Here is a 25,218-nt window from a genome sequence, read left to right on the forward strand (position 1 = left end):
GAGATGGCCTGGACTTCCAAAACAAATGAAAACAAAAACTCCCAAACTAAGCAAATAAACCTACCATCTCTCAAGTTCAAGTCCTAAAAATAAGGTAATAAGGAATTCGATAAAGTTCTTTCACTCTTTATCATTTATCAATGATAAAATGATATCATTGATATCATCTGATATAAATTGATATAAAATGATATCAATTTATCATTGATAAAGAATGAGTAACTAAAAGAAACTTGTGGCATACCCATCTCCTTATTTTCTTTATTTCCTTTTTTTTTTTTTTTTTTTTTTTTTTTTTTTTTTTTTTTTCCAGGAGATAATCCAAAAAAAGTGATATTCTACATTTCATAAATGCTGGGAAAATAGAAGTGATCTTTGTCCTTCTATAGGTCACTTGACTTTGGAAACTGAGGATTCCTAATGTGCTCAAATATTCTTTACAGGGTAGCAATTCTTCACTTTTGATCATCCTTGTTTGTCTTCTCTGGACCTTTCCAAGGCATCCTTTTTTTCAGGTCTCTTGTGAAYAAGCTGAATAGGACAGATCTCAGAACAGACCTTTCTGGAAGTGCACTGGCAACTTTCCTCCTGTCACTCCAACTCTTTGTTTCTTCTGTTTCACATAATGGAATATCCATGCCAGGCTTTCCCCTCTTGCATCGCTGCTGCTTTGTTTCCTCAAAACCCCCCTGCATCAAAAGCTTTCCAAAATCCAAACAGACTCTATCAACCAAACCACATTACCCACATAATTGTTGATCCTTCAGAGATTTACAACCCAGGAGGTTTATAGAAGCTTTTAGGGAAGCCACACAGATTCCTGAACAGACTGTATTTATCCAAACACCTACTCATTCCATCCTTGATTATATATTCCCTGCCTACCTTCTCATCCTCCTTTGCCTGCCTTCTAGTCTTCAGCTACTGACAAAGCTTTAAATGGAAATAGGTGCTGCTCTAATGCAGCTACTCTCTCCCCAYGTTCCCCTAAAGCTCTTAGGTGCACACCAGCAGGCCCTTGGTCCATGAACATTTACCGTGTCTATTTGGATCATAGGCTTTTCCACAGTTACTTCAACTTGAGACAGATTCTGTCCTGAGTTCACCCCAACAAGCTTTCTGGCAGCCTCACAACTTTCTTCCACAGTGCTTAGCAATACAAATAACTAAACTGGCTTCTCTGCAGTGAGGTGCCTGTCATCTCTGACTGCTCTTTCTAAACTGTGATCATCAACAGATCCTACAGACTCTCTGGCTGGTTTGATGTATTTGAAAGACTTAGTGTTAGTTTTTAGTCTTTTAGCTACTGGCTCCCGCTTTTTGACTTAATTTGATTTTATATTTCATCTCCTGAAGATTAGGACTCCTCATATTTTCATCCTCTGAATGCAATTTCAGCTTTTGAAGACTGCTTTCTCAGCTTTTTAAGGCCTAACTTACTTTGCTGTTTATCAATATCTGCTCCCTTTGACTGCTTTCCAAACCTTTCCTGAAAGGTGATACTTACTAGTGCCTCAGTAAGGTAGTGTTGAGAGAGTCCAAAACTTCTGCAAAGATTTAATTTTCTTAAAAGCCACTTGCAACTTTTATCAAAGTTCATCATTTTTACAGAACTGTGATGAATGTTTGGCCTTGGCTATACCTACAGGTCTGCTGAATCTAAAATAATTGTAGTGAGCGGGTGGAACTTAAAATTGCTAAGTTTTCAGTCACGTCTGGTGCATTAGTTAGTCAAGCATTGCATTTTCTCTAGTGCAGCACACCAGTCAGCCACTGAATGAAACAACCACTGATAATGTAGTCAAGTTTCATCTGTAGGCMAATACTGCACAAGATGTGAAAGAACCAACTGGTGGTAACTGGGTTCTCCATGTACAATTGCATTTTCTGCCACTTTGATCTCATTTTATGCAATCAGAGTCACTATCCTGGTAGAAAAGCCAATTACAATAACATAATTATTTTCTGCCTTTTTCTTCTTCTTTCTTTAGACGGGAAATTCCCATCCATTTGCCCCTCTACTCAGCTCTGGTGAGGCCGCACCTGGAGTACTGTGTTCAGTTCTGGGCACYCCAGTATAGGAAGGACGTGGAGCTTCTGGAGAGGGTCCAGAGAAGGGCAACCAGGATGATYAAGGGAATGGAACATCTCTCGTATGAAGAGAGGCTGAGTGAGCTGRGCCTGTTTTCTCTGGAGAAGAGAAGGCTCAGAGGGGATATGATTAATATGTATAAGTTCAGGAAGGGAGAATGCAGRGAGRAAGGGRAMAGGCTGTTCTCACTGGTGGCCAGCGATAGGACGAGGGGTAATGGCCACAAGCTGAAACACAAGAAGTTCCGTCTCCAGGTGAGGAGSAACTTCTTTMCTGTTAGGGTRACAGAGCAGTGGAACAGGCTGCCCAGGGAGGTTGTGGAGTCTCCYACTCTGGAGGTCTTCAAAACCCGCCTGGATGCCACCCTGTGCCACATGCTSTAGGTGTGCCTGCTTGAGCAGGAAGGTTGGACTAGATGATCTSTAGAGGTCCCTTCCAACCTTAAATATTCTGTGAATCTGTGAATCCAGATTATACAGATTTCATCACAACTCAAACTACCAAATCTGATCTCTAAACTACTGATGGAGTAGGAGGTCTGAGTGAGCTCAGGCACCACAAACTCATGTCATTAAGCCTTTTCAGGGGCAGGTAATATCCACGTATTGGAAGTTCAGTTGTTCTGCTTTCTCCCATCTCTAAATATGCTGACAGGTCTTCCTAATGACCTTTTAGATAAACAAGGAAATCACCTACATATGAATCGTTTAAAAACAGATAATGAGTCTGAAAAAACTGTTGCAAAAAAAATGGATGCAATATGGAACAAAAGTATAAAGAGTTGTAAGAAAAAAGTTGTAAGCAGTTGAATTCAGTGCCTGTAGGAAGTGGAATGGCAGCCACTATCCACTTGTCTGGCTTTCGCATAAACAAAGCACCATCAAAAGATGCTATTCTCAGAATTTATTTTTTACATGCCTATATTGCTGTACCAGGAATACAGACTCTGATCTTGAGCAGTTAGTTGGCCCAAATATTTCTAGTGGAAAACAGATCAAGCACTGGCTGCAAATTTTAAATGAATTAGAAGCCTCTGTGTGTGTGTGGACAAGCCGCTAATGTACTGCTTGTAGTCCAAGAAYGGGTTAAGTTATCTGTGAAGACCTAGGTAAAAAGAGTGATGTCCTTTCTTCTCATGGCTCTACAGTTTCAGAGTTTTGATAATTTCAAGAGCCCTGTGATTACAAACAGGGAAAGAAAAAAAAACAACAGTTCTGCTTGGCACAGATAAAAAAATATGCTTTCTGCCAAAAGTTGTAGTTTAATTTTGGTCCCACTTGAAAAATAAATATTATAGAACATTCAAATCCTAAATTTTATATCCTTTAAGCATCAACAAAGTATCAACTAATGCTGAACTAAATAAAAAGAAACAAACCAAATTGTTTTTAATAGCCAGATTTAAAACAGTCTTTAGACCCTTGAGCTCATGGATTCAAGAACAAGGCCAGCCTAGGTGCCCAGGGCAGCAGTGGAGGTAAAACCTCCACATCCTGTGGTTTACTGAAGTAGATTTTCCCTCCGTTAAATGAGTATGTTATAAAATAATAGACTAATTTACRTTTTGGAAGGGACCTCTGGAGCTCATTTAGTCCAAATCCCTACTCAAAGCAGGTCTAATTATGTCAGCTTGCTCATAATCCTGCCTCCTCAAGAGCTAGCGAAAGACAGGCAAGTTTGACCGAGCAGAGAGAGTTACGTGATTGAAACACAACCTGTTATCTCATCATTCAGACAGGCTCATCCTACAGAATTAGGGTATTTTTGCATCTTCCCCTTTTGCCTCATTTTGCCTCAGATCTCTCACACACACAAAACAGAACTAAGCAAWACACAGCTGGCTGTGTTCAGTGAGTTTATCTCTTCCTGTAAGGCCCTTGAGGGAGGGTGGATTTCTTTTTTAATCTTTATTCCCTCCTCTCCCATCCCACTTTGTGAAAAATAAAATATATTATATATATATTTGTCAGTTCCTTCAAAAGAATCGCAGGACAAATTCCCAAGGTACAAGTGTGGTGAGTTGTGACAACTCCAGCACCAACAATAACAAGAATCTGAGAGAGAAACCAAGATAAAAGCCAACTTGGTGGTCCCTAGCTGAGACTGAGGAAAGTACCAGAGGCTGCAGGACAGAATTCCTGATGGAAGCGTGTTTTAGACTCGGAGCTGCAGAGCCAGGGCTCTGGCAGCCCATGAGCACCGCTGGTCACAGTGTCACGTCCTCATGGACACACTGGCACTGGCAGGACCAGGAAAGTCGCCCAGGGTCCCCTCAGATCAGCTCTGTACTTGAACTCCAGCATCTGAGTGGCAGAAACCTCCCCATGGTTTTGAATGAAGCAACAGGATGTCTCTTCCCCATATTCCTCCAGTTGTCTGAAATTTTTCCTCAGTTCTCATTTTCAGGTTTATTTTCTTTCATGTTCTCTGCAGAACTGCAACGGGTGTYGAGGCTGCAAAGACCCTTGAATTTTACGGCTTTGCTACCATGGTATTGCTTATTCTCTTAAAAAGACAACTATTTTTACAATCAGATATTGATATCTTTCTTTTTTTATTAAATATGTTTTGAAGCTGTAGCATATGTGCTTACGCAATTCCTTGGAAATTATGGCTTCATGTTCTGTAATGTAATTTTCCCTGTTTAGCTGAGTTTTAGGCATTGCTTTTGAATTCCTGCTTTACCATGAAATATAAAAATTGACTTTATGTAACTGCACTTTTCAATTTTGCTTTCTAGCTCTGCTCCTCCCCATTAAGGCTTTTCACTATYTACTTTTAATTCTCCCTATTCCTAACTTTTACACTACTTTCTTCTGAGAAATCAAGCAACTATCTGAGAATCAATTGCTTCTAAAAATTAATTCATTACAGGTGTAGACATTTTGGGTGATTATCCTCCCCTCCCCCCCCCTTTTTTTTTTAACCTCAATGTAACTCAAAACTAATCTGCTTCAAAGAGAATTCACATCTGAATTTAATTCTGTTCTCCCCAAGACTCACTGGAAAGATGTGTTTTTGAGATGCAGGAACATCTTGAGTTTTAGGATGTTTGTGATCATATGATCACTGTTCCTCAATAAAACAGAAATCTTGRTACTGAATGATCTCCATCCTATCTAGTTAGACCTTCCATTCTATCTAGTTAGCCCTAATAATGCGTTCCTATATCTGCAAATCTAAATTAGATTAGCACACTTGGTCCTACTGCAGAGCCTTCATTTCACTGTCACAAGAGTGCCAASGGCCCATCCAACACTTACAGGTGCTAAAGTCTCCAACAGTCTCTTCTCAGCTTGTTTCTCCTGGAGCAACAGAGAAAGTTGTGGTTATTCGCAGTCTTTGCTAAAACAGGAGCCATCAAACAATATAATCAACCTGAAGGTTCAAAATAAATAGAGATTTTCCTTTATACCACTTTCAGTCTTCTTTAAGAACTCCTTGCCTTGTACTCTACTTCGTTAATATGGAGTTTAAAGCATTTAATGAAGGGGTAGGGAAAAAAATCCCTTTCAGTGGTTACTAAACACAGTGACATCACCTCTAAGGTAAGGGGTCCCCGAGCCACAGACTTCTGGAGGCAGGAAGCTCTGTTTGGAGGTGCCATTGCTATTCCCATTTTTCTGGTATAGCCCTGGTACAGCTTCTGATATATAAACATGTGTAAGAGTACAATAGTAGGTGTGGTCTAATTCAAGCCATAAGGACATGTCCAAAGAGTAAAATTATCAAGCTAGGGATGAGATAAAGTAGAATATGAAGAGCCATATGTTTGACAGAATACAAAGACAGCCCAAGTCCATTTGAATGGTGTGCTCTCTTATATAAATATACATATGTGAGTGTATATAATAAATATCTAAATATACACTGCATATATAGAAGTCTATCTATGAATACACACTGTTTTGCTGTGGGGTTCTCCACAGACATCTTTTGCACAGACTCTCCCAGGCCAGCTCATTGCAGACCCGGGGCCTGTGCCAGGCTCTTAGCACACAGCCTGTCCCTATACTGCAACACTGCAAGCCAGTGCCTTGTAATAAGATCCTCTAAAAAGGCAGAATTATGTTTAAAAAGGCAGAATTATGTTTAAAAAGGCAGAATTATGTTCCCATAGTTCTTGAAACAGCATCAGGGATGTGACAAGCAGCTGCACATCATGGGCTCAATTCTAACACCAACACCATGATGCACTTTCTCTGCAATATAAACTTTGCACTGGAGCAGTTACTATCCAGGGGGAATTGCATTTCCTAATGGCAGAGAACTGGGAATGAAGTAGTGGAATTTCTGAGATTTCTTCACTTTCAGATTTTCCCTTTCCAAGTTGTGGAACAGGGGAAAACAAATCAGAGGGTGGGTGGAGGGAGGATATAAGAGAGTCAGCTTGACCAGCCAACGCTGCTGGTGGAGCCAAAGGACATTCAGGATGAATTTTGGCCGAAACCCCCTGCAGTAACTAGTGTGTTCTGTAAATGAGAGATGATGCAGTTCCAGCCACAACAACTAGGCAAAAATGCTGAAATAAGCTCAAACATGGTACCAGTACTACTATGGAAATAGCACCAGTAATGCAGTAAAACGTGTATGAAGGGCTCAGGATGTCCAGGCTATAATGTAAAATGTGAAAGAGTGGTTTGGGAATTCAAACTGTTGGATAGAAGAACATGGTTAATGCAAGGCTAATCAGAAGCATTTTTTATTGTATGGAAAGTAAAAAGCAGCTGCATCTTCCAGATATCAAGACATCGGTCAAGATATCAAGACATCTTGCAGACTTTGACTAGTGGAAAAACTCCGTGGCCATGGAAGGCTTTTGCACAAAAGAAGCTATCTGAAAATTCACTGAAAAATTAGCAAGATGCAATCATCATCCAGTCAAAATTGCCATGCTACACAAACAGCAAGGATGCTTCTCCACTAYGTCTTGCTGAACGTGAAGGCAGCAAGCTTTGCTTGGTCATCTAATGAATGCGATATCTGCCTCAAAACAAACATCTTGTCTTCCTGTAAAGAGACATATCCTCTATTTGCAGAGCCGACAAAGCACGACTTTCTGGAGGTCTACCAGAATATATCTCCTGTACGTGGGAGCTCTTTTACCCAGATATCTCTGTAGATGTCTTCTGCAGGTACATTTCAATCATACATACCCTAGAGATGCTTCAGGTAAGATGGCATCTTCCATCAACTGGTCAAAAAACAAGAGTACTGACAACCACGAAAAATCATGACCTTCTGAGTGACTCTGCTGAAAAAAAAGGACCTCATTAATTGGTGTTAGATCTTTGATCCCTTCTGAAAGAGCTGCGCACTCAGAAGAGCAGAGCAATGTACCGTGAACTGTAACTGGTTACAGTAAATGAATTATGAGCCTTGGAATTAAAAGATATAATTAAGGAATGAAATAAAGTAATAAAGTATGAAAATTAAAAGGATTAATATAATTGAGTAAAGTTATCTGCACTTACTTGCTTAGCTTTCATACAAATAAGCATTAAGAAAGACTAGCTCCCACGAAAAGCATCATTCTGTGATGCCGTGATGATGAGCAACCTTCCATTTGGCAACGATCTGCAGAAGGCAATTTCTGGATTAATCATTTGTGTTGCCAGTTCTCAGCATTGGAATTACCAGCTGCTGGTATATTCCAGTCATTCTGATGGAAATTTTCCAGAAGTTAATCATTCTTCTACAACTTCTAGAAGTTCTTCTCTCAGGAAACAAATAAAATAAAATATATAAAAAAAGAAGACTCATGAGTGTTTCCTGAAAATGTTTTTATTCAGTCATTACGCATAGGCTTTGCAAGGCCACAGGACTACAAGGCATGGTTACCTTTTTTTTTTCTTAAACTGATCTTTCTCTAGTGGCAAATACTATTTCCAAGAAAAAGCACATTTCAAGTTCAGCAAAGACAACTGTGCTAGGCCAACTGATACAGTCAGAGAAAAAGAATGCAGGAGCGTTTTGACGAATCCTTCTTCGAATACTGGAAATTTTTGTTTTCTCTAGGCCATTTAACCAAGCTGTAATTTGTGGCTTTAGTTTCTCATGATTCACCGATGTTGAGGTAGCCCACAAGCAACACGATTTTAAAAGAATCCCTTAAAAATATATGGGTGGGAAATCCCTGTTTCTGCAAACTCATAATCATTTGTTTCTGCTCTAATTATTTGTTGTATTCAAAAAAACTCAGGCTGTAAATGGGTACCCAACACAAATAATGTTGGGAGGCTAAAACCAAGGATGGTGAAAAGGCGTCAGGCACAGAGGGTTGGGGCACTGAGTAGTTTGAAACTGGAACTTTTTCTGTGCTTTCTAAACTTTTAGCTTTCTAAACTTGTGAACACTGTTACAGTAAGGTACCATAACAAAATAATAACAATATCAATATTGTTATGCAATAAAAAGCAACAGAAAAGACATAAGAGCACAAAGACACAATGCTGAAGACAGAAAGGCGATGTAAGGCACGTTTTGTGCGTTAAGAACAAGCTAGATATTAGGTTGTGTTACACAAAGAAATGCTACTTTGATCTTGAAGCAGTTCATACCAGGTTTCCAGTCCTTRTTTACAAAGTGTGTAACAAAATAAATGAGAATTTGGGTTCACATCTGACTTAAAAAAAACAGAGCAGAAAAAAAAGCTCCAAGAGAACCTTGTGAAGGGAGTAAATAGGTTCCCAGGTAAAAAATGGAATCAGAAGGCAAAGTGAAAAGCTACAGGCAAGCAGGAATCTAGTAGCAGAACTAAAACCTTAACTTGCCTCATGGGATCCATAGAAAACTTTATGAGAACTGAACTGTGCTTTTATTAATAACACAGGTAAAGATGCACTTTTCTTACTAATTGTTGTTAAAGGAAACAGTAGGGATCTAACTAAATGCATACAGGACAACTGCTGATTATCAAAAGCTGTAATTACCAATATAATACATTAACAGGAAGCCCACGATCTCTCCCAGTAAGGGGAACAATCAACACTCTGCAGAAGTGAATCCTRTTTATTTTTCTGGCAATTCCTGGGCACAATTTGGAAGTTACCATGGATCACAGACAATGCCCAATAAGCTGACACACTATTTCGAGTTTAATAATATGCATGCAGACCTTGCCAGCTGTATTGAGCTACAAAGGATGGTTTTGGATTTATTTAATTYGTTAGCCCAGATACTTGCCCACGTCTGATGCATTTCCTTTGGAGTGTCTTGAGGTTTTACCCAGGCAGGAATCCAGTGCCAGGCAGCACCAGAGCATCCSCATTAACTGAGTGTGTTGACTAAAGCATTATCATGAGGTAGGAATGAACTTGCACTCCAAAGCCTCTATAGCTAGAGACTGCAGCAAGAATCCAAACATTTAATTACGTTGTGAAGCTGGTTCACACAGCAAACCAGCTCCTCAGCTGTGGCTTTAAACAACTGTCAAGGTAATTCGTCAATTAATTTTCCAAGGAGGGCTGCTAGTATGACAAAACAGTTCAGATCTTAGCTTTATGTGGAAATGGAAATAGACCCTATCTGATTTTGATTTTAAAGGACAAACTCCAAGGTACCTGGATCTCACGCATACCTAAATTCCGTGCCTGTCTTCAAAATCTTATGGTCACCATTTCTCCAAGAGCTTATATGTTATTGCCAACAATATCTCCCCTTTACCCTTTTTAAAAGGTCATAAACAGACCTTTTAATACAATCATGCAACCCAAAACTTGACGCCTGATGAGTCAACAGTGAGAACAAAGAAGTGTTTCTATGAGAAAATTATCAAGATTTTTTTCCCCAAAATTCATCAAGATTTTCTTCCTCAAATCTTTGTAGATGAGCATGAGTAATGTAGCTATGAGTAAGTGAAATGGTTATGACATATTTATAAACTTGAACTGCTTAATGAAAAGTCACTAACCACTCCAGCCCCCTCCAGACACATCTCCCATGTGATGGAGATTCTGGAACGACAGATYCAGTCACACTTTACTGACTATTTAGCACTTGGTGCTTCAAGATTAATTGTAACCAGGAGGATAGAAACCAGAGCACTGATAGTTTCTTTCCTAGTTGGACTGAAAGAAATAGCTGTACTGCTTCTCATGAATCCACCAGATACCACTGACTGATGTGTTGACCAATATATAGATAAGACATTTAAATAAATGTCAGAAGGGAGCACTCAGTAATTATGTATTTGCTCTCAGAGCTCCTAGACTTGCCCCTACATCCGAAATATTTTCTACAAAGAAGAAAAAATAGGATTGGACAACAAAAAGTGAGAGTTTTGGTCTTTTGTACATGAAGTAAAGCTTTATTTTACATGAACTGAAGCTAGCTCACTTCTAATGGTGAGAATGATCAACAAACTTGGAGGAAAAGGGATGCAATAATCCTAAGGAATGACAAAAATGACACAACCCATTTGGTAAAGTTTTTATCCACAAGTTTATAGTCTTAAAGATTTAGGATATGTATAAGAAGAATTTTATCACAAACCAATTATTTCAACAGTGAAACCACATCAAAGTCTATATTTATTCAGTCTTCCTTTGCTCTCTGGAGGTACACTGATAAAGTTTAAGAGGATGATCCTATCCCAATTTTGGGATAGCACAAGACTCCTATCAGTATTAATTCCCTGCAAACTCAAAGAGAAGCTGTTGAATCAATTTTGCTCGTCATGATTTTGAGGGATGCATTTTTCCTAAAAGCTGCACAAAAATACAAAAAAAAACTGCAGAAGCAGACCCTGTTCTACACAGGATTTCAGAAACTGAAACACCATCCACTCCTGCAAGGATTTAAGTGCTACAAAACCAGSTTTGGGGCCTGGTTTTGCTCCATGTCCACCCTGGTTACCCTCTGCACTCTGCAGCGTTTGGGGGGTGCTTAAGCCAGGCCCAGCACAGTAGAGGTGCAGGCACTTCACTGGGCTGCTTTTGATATCACAGTTTTCATTTCAATAGACGACAGAGTTTCCTTCTCCTTTCCTTATCAGCCATGCCCGATGGTAACAAAGTCCTACCTTAAAATCCTTTTTTGAGAAGCATCTTGTATTTAAAACAAGGATACATAATACAATAGCATGGAAAATCTCACATTTCTCTCAAAATCAATGCAAATTAGCTGTAGAAAGTAGCTGCAGGGCTGAAACTATAAATGTGTTTGCCGAGCTTCTCCACTGATGAYCTACATCCAACATTAAGGAGAGCTCTGTAAAAAATGCTGCCTTGTGCAAACACACCTGAATACACTATTCGAAAATCAGCATTTGAAAGACTCATGGAGATGTTTTTAATTTCAAAACACAGAAATGCACAAAATAATGGGTTAAGAAGACAAACACATCATTTTCCCCTCAGAATACAAGAATTGGATTAATGGYTGATCAGAAACACTGCTGGATAAATTGGTTTATGAAGAGATACATTCGGYCTCTTAATTTCACTGCGTAACATGAAATAAGGGGACATCCTTGAACAATCTTTCAAGGTCATCATACACTGAGAGGCCCCAGTGATTTTAGCATCACATAAAAGATGTTGATGTTTTGCAGATGGCAGCAGCAAAGACTCTTCCTGCAGGAGAATTAGGAGATTTCAGTTTCAGGGAGCAGCAGGGGGTTGTATTAGGACTCAGGATAAAGAGGCTGGATTCTGTCAAAAATTATAGTCCAAGCTCATGTATATACTTGCTGATGGAAGAAAGAAGGTTCTGGTAAGTTTATTTTAAGGATTTACTTTGATGATTGTCCAGATCATATCAAAATTGCTCAARTCCTATGTTGCTGGAAACAACATTTTGTACTTACCAAAAAACTCAATGCAGATTAAACATTGTAAGTGCAGAGGAGTGTCACAGTGTTATATATCTTAAATTGCCTTCCTGTTATATGACAGATTATAGTATCAGGCACCTACCTATTTGTCTTGCTGGTCTCAATCAAAACTCTTGCATAAAATTTGTCCTGATGTGTTAGGGTTTTCTTTCCCCATTAAAAGAAAGCAGTTCTGCAGCACTTGGATAAAATAAGTTAAAGCAATGAAAAATTAGTGTTTTTTTTCCCAAAGCCATCAACTTCTAAACTACGTTTGTCTTGGAACAGCATTGCTAGGACTCAGCATGAAGCAAGTGTTCTGGGTTTATTTTGTCTCCACTGAAAACTCAGGCCTTTAGGTATTTTTACACTGTTCAGGTCACCCACATTGACATTATTCACAAATTGCTCTACCACTGAATTTTCCCACCAGCTTTCAGGAAGAATTCATGATGTTCTTCACTGCAAGCGCTTGGATTGAAGGACCTACAGATCAAGCCTTTCACACAAGAAAAAAATCACAGTTTTCTTGAGCCCAGCTTTCCTTTCAAGAAATATACAGTCCTTCTGCTCGTGAAGGGCTTCTGATGTAGGAAAAGAGACAAAGTTTTGTCATGACTCTGTTTTGCAGATTTTTCCCCAAAAATAAATAATAATGCTTTGTGTGCTTCCCATAACTTTCCACACCTGTGAGCAAGGGAGATGGGAAAGGGAATTGTGAACCATGGTAGCAAATGCATGAGAATATCAACTTTTGCACTAATCAAAACTACATTAAAGTTTGAAATTTAACTGCAGCTTACTGCACTCCTCTAGAAGGAGAACATGTTTGCACCCCTCTATTAAATGTCAAATTAATATTGCCAAGAAACATTGCCAACAAAGCCAAGAAAAATTTCTATCAGTCAAAAGTTTTAACATCTGAAGTAATTGTGCCATCTTTCAGGGCATTTACTACATATTTTCACATTTATTTATTTAAATCCCAACTGCAGACACTAGAAGTTGTCTCAAGTTCATTCTGCAAGATTATTTTGGTTTTACAATTGTTTTTCTTATGTTTGGTACTCAATAATACACATTACTGTTTTTTTTTATTATTATTTTTGCACCTCTTCCCTCTGAAAGCAGAGGTACATCAAAATCTGTTTACAACTCAGCTGTATTCCCATAAAACCAYTTCTCAGCAAGGCTTTGGCTGGAAAATGCTCAAATATGTAGTCTTACAGCCATGGGATAGTAAATCAGATACCTATGGCCTAATCCAGGAAAGCACTTCTTTAAATGATATGAAGCCAATAAGGCCATAGTCTTGGATGCTTCACTACAAAGTGCTGTAATTAGTCATTTGTTTCCCTCAAATTAAACCTGCTCTGTATCTAGTCCTAGATGTTTGCTGGAAGGTGTCACTAAATAAGATGAGAGAAATACCTAGAGTTTCTCTCTAGATTTTCTCTAGAGAGAAACTTCTCTAGAAAATAGAAATTTCTCTAGAGAGAAATATCTCTTGATTTTTAAAAATCCAGTGGCTGTAGCATCTGCCTAATCAGATATTTCATAGCAGCAATGAAGAGACCACACATCACACCCTGATCTCTGTCCCATGAACTTTCACCTGCCTTTGCTTCTCTCGTCGAATTAGGACCTTAATAATGTAGACCAGGTAATTACTTGACCTTTACAGAATTTGCAGTCTGTACATAGTGGCACTTGTAATCTATACACAGTGTGTCAGGAAACCTGGCTCCAAGACAGAATAAAAAGTTTCATTCTTATAATATTTATATAAAAGTTTTAAGTGATTACCTACATATATTAATGGGAATAAATACAACACACACACACAAAAACAATCTGCTGTAATCAGAATAAAAAAATCTTCATAAAACTKCTGTTTTTCAGCGCTTGCTTCCTTCTCATGTAACTTTTGGGCACAACTTCACAATTTGCTCTTCACTTTATTGAATGATGAATATTTGATGGCAGGTGTGGAAAACAGTAGCTAGTGTATCACGTGTCTTTCTAGCAGGCTGCAGTCAAGACCATAACTGGTTGGGATAAAAGATGCTGTGCTATGAGAGCTGAGCAGGCAGGAACACAACCTGATTAAGGAATTAATTCTGAAACACGTATTTGTGTATCTGGTCTGCTAAAATTTCCTTCATTGCCTTGGGCAGCCTAAACTGACTCCCCACTTAAGTGAGAGCCCTTCATAGCTCTCTAAGAAACACAACTGAGCTAAAAAGTTGTGTATTTAATGCAGCTGGTCTACTAGGACTTCAGCAGTTTAACGTATGATGCCGGAATGAATCATATTAGGRAGAAACGGGGCTCATGATACATGACTTGAGAGTTATATTATGTGCTGAATGACTCCAAGAATTAGGAATTAATAACCACACACCACAAGTATTTCTCCCACTTGCRTTGCTTTCATTTTTTCTCCTACCTTTCATTTCAAAACTCAGCAGTTCCTGTATTTTGCCACAGTCTTGCATCTACAGTCTCCAGATCAAACTGCAAAAAATCAAACTGCAAAAAAAGTGGTACAGTCTAAATAATCATGGTATTAGTTTTAATTTGTGAAGCAGTAAATATCTTGAAAACTTCTAATATTGTTTTCCTTTCACCTAATATTTGTCAGGTAAACTACCAAATACAACTCTCTCTTTCCGCTTTAAAAAAAAATGGGATATCATGGAATCTCCTCATTTCAACAGGAGTAGTCAACAGCCAGCATTGGACACCAAACCACAATGGAATTTCATTTACCTGAAATTGATATTGAATTCCCAATCTGCCAGAATGCTGAAAAATTCAGACCCTTTAACATATATTAGAATACATGCAGGACGCAAGCACAATAAATATTTCCAATATGTACATGTAAGCAAGGACTTTTAAAACCAGTTTTAAGAGTTATAATTCGACTATTTAAAACAAAACAAGACATATTTACACTAAACATGAAGAGCAGCTATAACAGGCATTTCAGATTTTAGAAAATGCCAGTGAAGGGGAATTTTTTTTAATCTTATGGTCAATAGCTTAGGCCTAAAACCAGTTTAGATTAAACATTCACACTCTGCTGGACCAGACTTGAGGAGATAGGGAGCAGCTGGGAATGCTCCGCACSTGAACTAGGGTCACAGGCTGCCAGRCGCTCCGTGCACTCACGCTCTGCAGGACAACAGCAGCTCTTGAAGTCTCTGCCTGTCTTTACACAACATGCAGGGCTGGGAAGGTTCTTCAGTCCCTGAGATAMACTGAATAAATTCCAGAATAAGACATTGGGTGGAGCAAAGGAATCTGGTCTAGCTGCGCTGCCCAACACCCCCCTCCCACCCCCGCTCATGTGAGCTAACCTAGACATTTACGCTGTAGATGACTGTGTATGAACTGGTCTCCCTGGGATCTCCCCGCAGTTGTGAAGAGAAGGGTGAGTCAGTCACCCTTGTGAAGGCAGAGAGGGGGAATATCTCCAACACCAGCGCTCTGTTTGTATGGACAATCCCACCACCAGGGGCACATGTGTCCATGATTGCCACTGTTTGGAAGCTCTCATCAGGAGCAGAGAACATCCCTCAGACCAGCCTCCTCTCTTGTGCTCGAACATGAAAAGGATGTGCTGGCCCCAAATCCACTCTTTCTTTAAGAGGCAGAAAGTACTTCCCACAATTCCCATGAAGCCAACTCAGCGGAGAGGCTCCCAGGACTTTACCAAGACGTCGTGTGGGTCCCAAACCAGGGTTCACTACAATCTGCGCAGACTTTGAGAACAGTTCTGTAACATTAAGGAAAATTAAAACCAGCAGTGAACTGACCAAGTGACTCGTTTAATCGGCGAGACTGAGACGTGCCTCCCACGAGCTCGTCTGATCCAGCACTACAGCTCATGGGTTGAATTAGGGTGATGTCAAACACAGACACTGAGAAAGACATGAGAGAAGGTTTCAGCTGTTGCTGCTTCCAGCAGAGCWGCCCCAATGCTCACCACCCCGCTTCCCTGCTCCTGCACTGGGCAACATTCCAGCTAAAAGCACCCACTTTATCAAGCTCAGTGTTCCTCAGGAAACACTAATCGAAAACTTCTTGCTATATGTTACAAATTGCAAGGCAAATATTACGATTCTGTAAGTCAAACAAGCTTAATATCCCTTCTACCTCCAGGAAATCCTAGTAAAGGCCACATGGGCTTTCGGCTTTGCAGGGAGTCAAACTGCTGGGCTTCCATATACTTTTACTTTTGGCTTCAGTGGGAAACTTGCTTTGCAGCTCTACGAAACACCAGTTGCATTCCTACAGGCAAAGCTGTCCAGCTGCCAGTCACTAGAGCGTTTGCCCTTGCACAGGAACCTGAAAGGCACTTGTACAAACAACGTGATCTGGTTACGGTCACATTTTCCCTGCCAAACCCATTAAAGCTTATCTTTAAAATGCAATTAACTTTCAGCAAGTGGCTAATACAAATGCATTTTAAAGTAACAGCCAGAGTCGCGCTGCTGCTTTCCAGCACTTTTGCATGACTTCTATTTACCTGAGAAATGATTTAATTAACTGTGTTTGAAATTATGGGATAACATATTAAACCCATAACAACCATTTGCCTTTAGGGAGGGCAGCCCAGTTCCAGCAGCATCAGTCCTGCATCCGTTCTGATTTCACAGTCCTAGTTACCCCTGACCAATGGTCATTTGGAGGTCATAATTCAAGGGAACTTCTGTGAGGTTTATTAAGCTGCTAGCAGAACTTTCCAGGACAGTCTCAAGGTCTCTGTGGCACCACAGTGCCCTAGTTTTCCCTCAGTGGCTCTTGTCAAGTCTGTCTCTTCAYGTGCCAAGAGCTGCTTTCAGCACTGAAAAAGCCATCAGGTCAAGTTGGTTACCCCAAAGTTCATAAGAAGATGAAAGAGCTTGGGCAGATGGGGTTAAGATATAACATCACACAGTATTTCTTATTTTGGGGGCATTCAAACTATGGAAATGGTTGGGGCCTTCATGTGAGTCAGTATCAATAAAAACTGATKATTACCACACAGCTTTGAGACTTTGAATAAAAGACTAATGAGTGCAAATTTTCCATTTTAATGGACAGAGCAGGACACTGAAATTTCATCTTTAACCTTAGCCTTTAGTGACCAAATAATCCTGAACGGTTCAGGCAGTTGTTCCTAAATTCAGACAAGGCCTGACTTGAAGTCTATTGAAATCAGTGGAAAAGCCTCCCAGGKGCTAGAGCCTGAGCTGCCTTTTAGGAGGCAAAAAATAATGCTCAGGGAGACCTCTGTGCTGTAGCAAGGGGGCTGTTGTTTTTCTCCCAGGCATCAGGCAGTAAAAGCTGCAGGTCCCAGCACACAAAGTGAAAGGCAGGGCACACATGGCCCTCCTACAAACCCTGCTGCTCCACATGGATCACAACACAGGCAAATCCAAGGGGAACCTGCTGCACGTAGGCAAGGAGAAACAAGGCCCACTGGATGAAAATCCTAGGCTAAGSGGGAAAAAAAGTCTTCTGTAACCTTGGAGCAAGCAAGTTTGTGTCTGAGCACTATTTACTCGACAGGCTTTTAAGATGCCAGCGTGAGCAAATTCATTGGTGAGTACAAAGCAGGAAATGCTGCAGAGCACAGGCCTCGCTGCACTTGGATTGGCACCAACTTATGCCTGGAAAACTTTCCGCAGGCACCAACCTGGAGCACGTGGCGGGATTTATAGCTGCTTTCCATCGCTTTCGCCTGCCAAGCCAAGGCATCTGCGAGTCCCTGAGGGGAGAGAGCAGAATCTTCAACTATTCCTTCAAACATCCTTACAACGTCAGGCACTTTTAGATCTTCTGGCATTGTCTTCGCCTCATCCCATATTTCTTCTCCCTCAATATTCTAGCACAACTATGTCTTTCTACAACCTTTTCACAACTCCTGCTGGAAGTCCARTTCTGTGTACGCTGCATGAGCAAAACATGGATTGCTCTCAGATGTTTATTTTTATAGGGTTTGTTTTTTTTTAAAAAAAGCTAAGTTAATGGGAGATATGTTTCATTTTTACATTTTATTTATTTATTTATTGCACAGTGTTCAGGCTTAGCACATCAAGATATTTMTGTTGTTGTTTTTGGCTCACTTTATGGCTAGGTTTAGAAATGTTTACATAATATGAGGAGGGAGAAGGGTGCTATCCKTTCAACAACCATGACCAGGAGACTTAGTTTACAGCAGTAGTTTTGTACCAGTAATCAATTATAACACAAATGACTGCATGAAGACTTCTGCTTAACTGAGAGGTAGGCAAGAGCTAACAGGGAAAGTTTGTTTCGCTTCTTCTTTCGTTGGACCTGATCTTACCCTCAGCTAAGTCTGAGGATAAGAAAAACACTTGGAGTTGCTACAAGAAGGGCTGTGAACATAAAAATTCCTCTAGTTTTGTTTTTTTTTTTTTCTCCCAGCTAAATCAGTTGACCTAATAAAACAAGTTCTCTCTCCCACCAGCCCCTGCCTTGCTTGAACTGCCCTGACAACATGAGCTCTCATAAGTCTGATACTTCCAAAAATGACAGGATTTAGCCCGTATGATACATTTGCTCATTTGTGACCCATCTTAACTAAAATTACCTGTGGCTTCAACATCAAACCCCRAACTTAAGATTAAATGGACCTTAATAGTTTCCATAATGAACTTAAGCACAAGGGGAAGTGATAAATCCTTTAGCCAAGGCAAAGAGCTGAAGGCCAAGACGTCTTGTCCAGAAGAACATAACACTGCTGCATTGGAAATAACTAATTCCTCCCTGTGTTGAGAAACACAGTAAGGTCTCCAGTATATGTTTTATGAGGCTGAGTGGAGTTAATCCATATGGACACATTACAAAACAACCTTGTCAATTCATAAGCTAGGCACAGAAAAGAAACTGCTGAGATGTGAAGCTGATCTTTTATACACAGTACAGAAATTTATTGAAAATCTGTTTTGGTTCCAACAGCACATGTTGAAAGAAAAAATATGTAACTAAAACAAAAAGCCACAAAGTGAAGTGAGGCAGAAAATTTTGATATGCACAAGACTTTTGTGCTAGCTTATTTTCTTTGTCAGAACCATAGTCTGCTTAGTTTATGTCTGAGTTTTGTGTTTGGCAGCTGCAGAACTATAAAAAGCTTTGCCATTTAAACAATTTTAAAAGGAAGATATTGTATTAGGCTGACAATGCATGAGGCATCTATCAAAATGTCGTGTTGTTTGGGGAGACAGAGAGAGGCAGAAAGTGTCACCCCAGGCCCCAAAGACAACATGAAAAAATGAAAATCGCGGTCATCTTCTCTAGTGGAGCACATCATAAGCTGAAAGTAGCCCAGTCTGCTGTTGTGCTAACTAAGTCCTCTATTGAGAGAGGGGGAATATTACAGGGCAGTGTTTATTCTCCTCCGAGCCTCAAAGCCTGCCTGASCTATTCATAGCGGCTCTAAAGCTAAGTCTGTCCCCAAATATTTTATTTGGGCCAAAAATACAATAGCACATTCAAGGTTTGATAACGRGACTGATAATGCATCGTGAAAAGAAGACAGGAGGATAAGTAGCAGTCRGAGGGAAAACAAAAGACATGACAAAACCTGCAGTTTTTCAGCCTGTTTTACTCCCAGCTTTTGCCTGGATTGGCATATTCCAGGATGCAGGGATGCCAGCATCGTTACAGCACCCATCCCCAAGGCAAATGAATCCAAGGAGCCCAATTCCTTCTCCCYGAGTGTATCACGCCCCTATACCCACCTTAGCACAATCAGGCACCCAACGCACACCCAACAGCAAAACATGTTAGAGCTGCAGTGAAAAGAAAGATCAATAATTTGCTGCTGTGCTTTCTTATTAAGGGATATCTGTTTTGCAGATTCCACGAGAACTGCGAATTTTCTGCAGGAAGGGAAGGTGTGAGGGGACAAATAGGAAGTGMGGAAGGCAAGATCACTACTCAAAAAGTCCCTTTTATTGTGTTGAATTCCGCTATTGCTCTATAAATTTCTAGAATATTAATACAATTTATAATAACTAGGTGCTGTTCCCCGACATACGCAAACTATGCTGATTAAGAAAAAAGGTACATTTCATTTGGCTGTCAGTAGATGAAAAAAGCAGAACAGAAAATCAGTGTATGGTGATTAGAGATATCAGAGARATAGTCAGACTAGGCAGCTGTAAAGCGGCAGGTTTTTTATAGAAGACTTTAAAACTTTAATACCAAAACAACAACAATAAAAACCCTCCTACTGAAGCAAAACTAATAAGGACTTGGTGTTAGTGTGGGGGTCTGTAGGAATATAGGTCAAAAGGTGCTATCAGCTGGGTGACATCTCTCTACAAGCAGCGACCACATGTCCAATCCTCAGCATYTCCAGCACCCAGTTTCTTACAGCATCAGACTTTAAAGCATGTCAGGAGAATGACTGAGCAGCTTCTCCATCTCTCCTGCCCAAGAAAATGCTGGGTTTGTTTCCTTCAAGACCCACTTTTCCTTTTTCAGCTCCAATTCTTGTCCACCACAGGAGCTACAGTATCACTCATCATCTGGAACAGAAACTGCCACAGAAACTGCGAGGAAATGCAGCTTACATTCCCTTTTATCCAAAACCAAGTCAAATTTAATTTATCCAGTTGTGCTCCACAAGTGCCAGACCCACAGCACACAAAAAGCAAAAACTGAGTACTTAAACAGTGCCATGAAAAGCCACAGAGGTACCAGGTCCCATCTCTAGCAGGGAACACTGTGAACAGCAAATCCATCTGAATTTAAAACTGAGCCACAGAATTTTGTCCTCCACTTTGTACTGTGAATTAGCCCCATCCTTCAGCAGCTCCACCTAAATCATCAGTGGTTCTGGTGAGCCCTAGCAAACACCAGTGATTCATCTCTGTGCTCTGCAGTAAACAAGTCCTAAAGTCAATGACATTACAGGGCATGTTACTTATGTGGGGGTAATGTTTGAACCCTGCTGAGGTCAGTGCAAAGAAAAGTATCTATGAGACACGTATATGGAACACGCCCCACGTGTATRTATAACATGCTCCGTCTTCCCACCAACATCCTGGGTCCCAGGCATTCCCAGTGTAATCAGACAGTTGTTTGCCATTTATTTCCCTGGATTCAATAAATGGGAACAAGCTGTAACATTCRGCCCTAGAGCCATTTTAATTGCACCGAGGTTCATAATATTTATCAAACAGCTTGTGTTATTTAAACACAATGCTATTTAAGCGCCAAAAAAATTGGCCTGCACTATGACATTAAGTCCTTCTACTTGTACACCCAAACAAGCCTGGTTGGAGGTATTAAGGCCTCCTTTAAAGAAAGCACAYGATAAAAAGAAAGCAACATAGGCAGCTGCCAAATTCATGAATTTCCATAACCTAAAGGCCATTTTAAAGGTATTTTATAATTTAACCTGCTCTAACRTTCTTCTTTGTATCAAAATCTTATGAAACATGATTGCCAAAGGGTTGTTTCTCTGTATAGGGTTGTTTCTCGCTAACTACACTTGACATGAACAAACAAATAAAACAAAATCCAATACCCCAAGATGATGGCCAAAATGAATAGTGACTGAGCAATCATTTCCAGAGCAGCAGAGCTGACAAAWCACAAGGGCAAACTTCTCCTGTTGGGGTTTCTTCCCACTGAAGTCAATGGTGACTGAGCTAGAAGAACTTGGCTGCGGAAACTAAAGAGCAAGATAATAAATGTGAAAACAGCCGCTCTGCCCTGGGCATACTCAAACACTCATTACACCAAACAGTGCTCCAGCCCGCTCATATATCCACCCTAGAACAGAGAATTAGAGCATAATGTGCCCCAAAGCTGGGGCAAATGTCTGATATTTGACCATAATACGTTCCCATGCCCTAATTACCTCCACTTGGGTCCTTTTTCTGTGCCAGGTGTGGTTCGATGTATTTAGTTACCCTTAGTGGATAAAACTTTTTTTTTTTTTTCCTTTTTTTTCCTTAATGACCTTGTCCACTTCCTCTAAAACCTGTTCAAATAGCTGGAGACTCCTGAAACCAAGAGCACAGCCTCCACACTCTGCCCATCACACACAGCAAACCTGATCAGATGGTGAGGTAGCCACAGGGCCCACAGCTCCTCATAACCCCCYGTGCCCATCCCGGGAGCTAAATGTGCATGGAAGCAGGTGCTGGCCAACAGGAAACCCTTGTTGTACAACCACAGGGGTTAGATAAGAGATTTAATAATGTGAAAGCTGAATCCTACTTCGATTTGATCTCACCAGCTGCTGCTTCAGGTGCTCTGTTTCTGAGTTCATTGCCAATTTTTCTCAATTACAATAATTTTAGTAAGCCAGCTAATTTTAGGCCTGCTTCAGCACAGTTGCTGTGTACAGCTAGGTACAAAACTCTAAGACTCTTTTTTTCAACTGCAGTGGGAAAAGTACCTTACAGATCCAGACAGGCAATTTTGCTTTTTTTTTTTTTTTTTTTTTCCTAAGAAGATGCACAATTCTTCACTCTGTACCATAGCTTACAGATATATCAGCATATTATCTCTTATACCCATAAGCCTTTCCAATACTGGCAATATCCTGCCACTCTAAAAACAAATGGTGACCTCCAGATCTACATCTGTTTGTGATGGCAGGTCTCCAAACAGACAAGCTTTGCCTCAAAATGAGGCCTTCCAGGAAAAGGGATGAAGTGCCCCCAAGCTTCCAATTGTACARGGTGGAATTGGAGGCAGCTCGATGTCAAGAACGAAATTATAGCTGATTTTGGAAAGGATATTTCTGAATTTCCATAGGTGTGTGGTCAAACTTGGAATCATCTGGTCGACGAGGTTAAACCTCAGCTCTGAGTTTCTGTTAAAACATGGAGAGAGCACATGGATTTAACAGAACACAATGCATCTGAGATCAAGGGAATTGCATGGATCTTAAGAATGGAAAAAAAGGTAGCAGAAAGGTGACCATACCAGCTAGGCACAGGCAACATTTACCTCACCTTCCTTTGCATCATCGGAGGGTTGAAATAGCTTTTCCAAGGCTGAGATGCCACAGAAGGACAGGCTCCACTCTCAGTAAGTCCAGCAGTGCCGCTGGACACTCGCATATCAGAGACCTCTAATAAATCCTCTTGGAATTCAGCTTGTCCTCAAATCACTACAAAGTGGTTTCACTGTAAGACAGTCTTTTCTTCAAAATCTCCCCCAAAATGTCACAGTCAAGCAAGTTGTTATACACAATGCATGGATAGGTCAAATAATTTAAGAACTGTAGAAGACTCATTCACAAYCTATGCTCAGGATAGAGCTGGCCCTTGTGATCAGCGTTTAGGAATTCAATCCTATTCCCTTAAATACCCTGGCAACCTCACGCAGCAAACGATGACCAAGGGAATGAACCCACTACAAATTTCTTGTGCCCACCACTAGTTTCACTACTACCTTTTGTTCTCAGGTAGATCTGGAAATCATACGAGCCTCTCTGAAGACAGCCCACTTTTACTGATACTTAGATATGCAGAGAAGCTGTCAGCAGCAATTTCCAAATTGGAGAGGCTTCCACCAAGCAGCTTCCAAGCAAGCAAAGACTGGGATCAATAATCTCAGACCATAAACCTCTATGATTCTGCTGGAGAGAAGTCCTCTGTCTATGATTCTGCTGGAGAGAAGTCCTCTGAAAAGGACCAAACAGTAATTGCTATGCAATGAGATTGCAACGTACCAAGCTCCCCAATTCTGGCTTACCCGACTGCTGCAAGGCACTGAAGTGCCAGAAAACATACCTTAAATCACACCTTGACTGACAGGAACAGTCTGATGCACCCCACTGCGGCTCAGCATGCTCTGTTCCTTAGACACTATAAGGATCTATTAGGAGCAACAGGCAAAGAGAAGTCTTCAAGCTTAGAAAGCCAGAACAGTTCACTACTGACTAATTATCTAGCTGCAAAGATGGGTGTCTTTATCTCTTACCACAGTAACCAGCCATTTCTTTCCTTGTTTGGATGTTCTGAAGAGGACTGCAAAGATGACTGCAAGGCCTGCACTGACAGAGGGTTGTAACATAAACAGCAAACACCCAGGCTGGAGGGTTTTAATGGCCATTTAAACATAGCACACTAGAACATATTGTACATTTAATATTAAAAAACATAAAAAGTGTGATAGATTTGGCTTGTAATGAGTTATTATTGCATTACACTGAACAAAGGGCAAAGGGTTCATGTTTCTGTTATAGTTGACAAATTTAAGGTTATTAGACATATCAGCTATCTTTTTTATAGCCTATTCCTGAACACTCAAGAGAGGATGCAGGATGCTGAAGAACAACCCCTCCAAACCAGGCAATCAACAGCAGTGCATCAGCATTAGGAGACACCTGGCAATCTCTCATTTCCTTGGTCCCTTGGACACTCAAGGTATGATGATTTAAAGCAGATGACCTACGAAATTCCTGCATATTCAGTAACACCCTGTACCATCATATTCCTTCATTCTCAGGGGCTGGAATGAACTATGGAAGCTGAAGGATGCCAGGAGGTGGAAACCTGGGATGTTGGGTCCTCCACAGGGCAAGAGCTGTCACCTCAGCAGTCCCAACCAGGGGCCAACACAACAGTCTGATACTCTGGATAACTACGTAAYGAGTAGATGATAAGCAGTTTTACTTACGCCCTGTTTAATAATCGCATCTTTTCACCAGCCCTAAAATACTATTTTTTCTAACATACACATGACAAGTTGAAACTCAACATTCTTTAGCCCAACACATGGGCTAGACAGGCTTAATCTTACCTTAAAATCTGCACCTAAATTTCATTTTTTCATCCAACCCACAGACAGGCACAGAAACACGGCGCCACGCCACTGAGGGGCTAAATGACGAGGCCCCATTTGACACCCCTTCGCACCCCTCATTTGACACCCCTTCGCACCCCTCATTTGACACCCCTTCGCAGACTCCGTTGGAATCCTCCTTCTCCCTTTTTTTGTTTAAACGTTGACATTTCCCCAGGCAGCAGCGCCGAGGAGGACTCTCCACGGCCACCCAACGCAGGCCTCGGGGGAGCAAAGCGGCAGCTGGGGCACAMGGCAGCCCCACGCACCCGCTTCCCCACGGAGACACCACGGCGGCGTCCCGCGTGGGTTCCGAGGGCGCTCCACGCTCCCCAGCGCCGTTATCTCCCCTTTCCACACCGCCGGACGCGGACCCTGCCTCGGGCCGCGCGTGTCCCCGGGCCGCGCCGCGGGCACCCACCTTGTTGAGGTGCGGGTTCCTCGTGATGTCGTAGCCGCGCTTCTTGGGCGCCGCGCCGCC

General features: G+C 40.9%; 1 protein-coding gene across 1 annotated transcript in view; it reads right to left on the minus strand.

Annotated features, from left to right (window-relative positions):
- ME3 (malic enzyme 3) overlaps positions 1–25,209 on the minus strand; it is a 112,722-nt gene extending 87,513 nt beyond the window's left edge. Inside the window, exon 1 of the mRNA XM_026034925.1 lies at positions 25,159–25,209. The gene's annotated coding sequence lies outside the window, so the exon portion shown is untranslated. The remainder of the gene's footprint in view (positions 1–25,158) is intronic.
- Positions 25,210–25,218: the final 9 nt, after the last annotated feature.

Source organism: Nothoprocta perdicaria, unplaced genomic scaffold, assembly GCF_003342845.1.
Source record: "Nothoprocta perdicaria isolate Ctin4 unplaced genomic scaffold, notPer1 scaffold_152, whole genome shotgun sequence".
NCBI lineage: Eukaryota > Metazoa > Chordata > Aves > Tinamiformes > Tinamidae > Nothoprocta > Nothoprocta perdicaria.